Below are 4,210 nucleotides of genomic sequence, written 5' to 3'. Positions count from 1 at the left end.
TCCTTTTGTAATCAGCAGTTACATTTTCATTTGCACTTTCATTTGGAAACTTCGTTTTAGAATTTTAATGAAAAGCTACACAAAGGGATATCTGCAAATAAATAAAATAAGTTAATCTGTTCTGCGCCTGGCATGCATATAGGACTAATGCTTAACTCCAGTGGCACTAAGGGATGAAGGTGATGATACATTCCTCCAGAATGGGATTCCATTACCTTGCATATTAACTCCTAGCTACTTAGTTAATGTTTATTCTTCAACGTGTAGACTGAAGCGTCGTAACTACTGCTGTGTCCCAACCGTCCTGAAGAGCCTTGGTATTGAGTGAAAGGCCTTGTCAGCACCTGATATAGCAGACATAGTGTGGTTGGCATATTATTGTTCCCTCTTCTTTATTTACTCTTGAGCTCTTAGTAATGAATAAGGAGTAAAGTGTATTGTTCAAGGACACAACAACTATGCACGATCAAGTTTCGAACCAACATTATTTCAATTACAAACCAAGCTCTAACCATTAGGTTACCCCATCTCCTTGCTATTTGTACGTGGCTATACCTAACTGTTAGATTAGAGAGAAGTAGTTAGACAGCAACACTCACCTTCAGCTCTCGACGTACAATTTGACTGTGTGAATGGGAGTATTTGAACCTCACTGTTGTAGGGACCTCGCAGTGCGGGGCGTGTTTTTTGTGGCAGTGGGTCACGAACCATGAATTTTTAGATTTACAGTCTAAGCATTCTAATCACCTAGCCATGACCAGTACTGCAGAAATTGAATTACTTCTCCAACTACATAGTATTGAATATGCAGAGCATCAAACAAAATTGTAGTTTTGTAGACAAAATGAAAAGAAGAAACAAAACTACTTCTTTAGTCTTCCATGTTTACGTAGTTTTCTCATTGCACATGAAATATGCATGATTATTACTCTTTTCTAAAATGAAAATAGCAATTGTTTTGCTTTATTATGAATGGGATAACAGGTCTTCAAATATTCACTCATCAGCTTAGACTACTGTGATACTAAAAATCCCGTGAATTTTCCAAGAAAAATGATAAATTTTCAGTACCCCCAACGTTTCTCCAGCAATAAAAGATAATTAGTGCAAGTATTTTTTTATTTTAGTGATATGAATGTGAAAAGTAAATTTCAGCGGGAACCCTTTTGCAAAGTTTTATTGCCAAAAATATAAAATCTGCTCAAAAATGGCTTTCATAATGATATATAATTCCCGATTATTCTCCACTAAAAAGCAACTACCAAAAAAGTACAGCGGTAAACGCTTGATTGAGTTCTTGCAATACGAGCACCTAACAACCACGGCCAGTGGATTCTTAATTTATTTCTCGTAAAATTTGTGATATATAATAATCCTAAAGCTAGCGGTACAAAGCAGTGAATTAATTCTGTGTCTACTTGGCTGAAACAGTTACTTAATTCTTTTTAGTTGTAAATAGTTATTTATTATTTTAAGCATGCAACATCAGCAATGCACGAGAAAAAAACCTCGAATAAGAAAAATCCTCCTCACCTTTGGTCTTACCCATTCACAAGGCCCGGCATGAGGGTCGCGGATTCGAATCCCCGTCCCACCAAACATTCTCCCCTTTCAGCCGTGGGGGCGTTATAATGCGACGATATAGCCCGCTCTTCGTTGGTAAAAGAGTAGCCCAAGAGTGCGGTGGGTGGTGATGACTAGCTGCCTTTCCTCTAGTCTCTCACTGCTAAATTAGAGACAGCTAGCGCAGATAGCCTTGGTGTAGCTTTGCGCGAAATTCAGAACAAACCCAAACTGATTCACAAACCCTCCCAGGTCGTCAAAAGACCTAACTCCCGATTATTGACCCAGAGAGTTTATTTTGCATAGTTCAGCTCAAATTGAATGTCATCTGGTGCCACTACTTTTTTTGTCTCTTTCTCACAATTTGTCATTCTTAAAGGTGTAACACTTTCCAATCTCATGTAATCTACTTTACTATATGTTTAAAGGTCTCATATAACAATATTGATTGTAACTTAAGTGTACTGGGTTGACGTAACACGTAAAAATATGTGAAATCTATACAAAAATGCTTAAGCAAACAAAATAGCCAAAACTCTGATTTAGCCTCAACATTGAGCGATAGCTCATAAACATAGCAATATAAAACAACTCACATTGCATCAACTTTACAATGATTACCAATATCAGTAATTATACACGTAAGAAAACTCCTACTCACTCACCTGCGCTTTTGTGCATAAATGAGTTGTAGCGCGTTAAATTTACGATACACGTGAAAAGAAAAGATACATACGTAAAACTTCTAAATCTCTGCTCTTTCACACACACACACTTATATGCGTGAAAGAGCCAAGGCACTTCATTACTAACATGAAACAAAAACCTAAGATATATATACACACACACACAAGAATATAAAGTAAAATTGGTAGGCCACTGTCCTCCATATGCACTCATAAGTGTACAGGGCAAAGGACAGTCCAAATTAAAAATATAATGCAAGGTACACCATATAAGTTATAATAACTAAGCAAATATAATACAAAATGTTCATTTACCACACTTTACTCCACTCACATTAACCCCACCAGTAGAGCTTTCAGTGTCGTCGCCGTCTTTTATTTGACGACCATAGATGTTCTGAGGTCTGCTAAGGCCTTCACCAGGTTCTGCTTGGCTTCAGTTAGCCTGTTCCATAGGCACTGGACCTCCTAAATCCCACTGGAGGACTGGCCCTTTAACTCAGCTGATTTCTTTCCTGGATGTAGGAAGTCCAGGTATCCTGCTTGAATGTGGACCAGTTCGTGATCACCTTAGGTGGATTGGAAATAAAGTTCTATGCTTGGCCTCTTCTGGAATGTTTCACATGGTAGCTTTGCTTGTTGTGCCTTGGAACATTATTATGGTGTAAATTTTGCAGCCCAGCTAGAGCCCACCCACCTGTATATTCCGGGAACTTGGACGACCATCGAGATATGTCTAGTGCTATGTAGTGGTCTCACCGTAGTTATGAGCACTTCTGTCACCTTCTCGTGATAGAGCCCACCCTACTATATGACAAGTTACTGAGCCTTATTATTCTTCAAACTTCACCTTCGCGTTTGGTGTCAACAGAGGTACTGGCTCCTGCTGGTGGCCGCTTTGTATCAATATTATTATCCCCACCTATTAATTTAATGTACGAATTTACATTAATTGTCTTTGAACGTTGAAGGTTTTCAAGTTACTTTATGTAGGTTACTGAGGGAGATGCATTGTTGAAACATACAAATGTTTAGTATTCGTACCTTTTTTTGAATGCGTATGGGTTTTGAAAAAACAAAGGTGAAATGTACAGCAACTGCCTAGCTCAGAGCAACACTTGTAAAGAAAGTCTTTGAGGACTAATATAAAAAAAGGTAGGTCAGGTAGAAAAAACGAAGTCTTCAAGCTTTCGTTTAAATATATTATAAATATACTCTTACAAATTCTTAACTGTGACATGTATGAAGTGTATAAATGATGTATAAAGTGGAACATCCAAGTCTGGACCATTTTTTTTCGCTAATCAAGGATGTGAGTCTAAAAATGCGCAAAATTTATTATATTATCCAATACGCACAATGATCTCTCAGAATAAACTATTCATAACTACAATAATGTTTAACCAATAAAAAAAAGTCTTTCTTACCCTAACATCTTCATGTACCTCCCATTTCAGTTTTTACTCTGATGAAGAAACTAGGCAACAATGCACACCACATGAGGCTAAAACTTTTTCTCTCTTTCTGGTACTGAAAACATAATTGATGACTTTCTGTTGTACTTATACTTGGTAAATATGTAGGCACAGTTAAGTAGTTTGTTAGAATATATTTACAATATATTAACTATGTAGGAGATATTGAATAATAATAATAAAAATAATAAAGAAAAAATAGTCAGCTTTTCGTGGTGGGCTTCGTTGTCTGGTTCTAAATTAAATTAAGATATTTTTAAAGACTTGAACCAGAAGATGAATGATTAGAACTGGAATTTTATACAATATACATGTTGTTTTGATTGCTCTCACATAGGTTTGTTTGTTTGTTTTGAATTTCATACAAAGCTACATGAGGGCTATCTGCGCTAGCCGTCCCTGATTTAACAGTGTTGGACTAGACCAGGGGTCACCAAACATTTTTCACAGCGGGCCAGATAACTGAGAGAATGACGAGTGCGGGCT

Source organism: Limulus polyphemus, unplaced genomic scaffold, assembly GCF_000517525.1.
Source record: "Limulus polyphemus unplaced genomic scaffold, Limulus_polyphemus-2.1.2 Scaffold28, whole genome shotgun sequence".
Classification (NCBI taxonomy): Eukaryota; Metazoa; Arthropoda; class Merostomata; order Xiphosura; family Limulidae; genus Limulus; species Limulus polyphemus.
Note: the sequence above shows the minus strand (reverse complement) of the source record.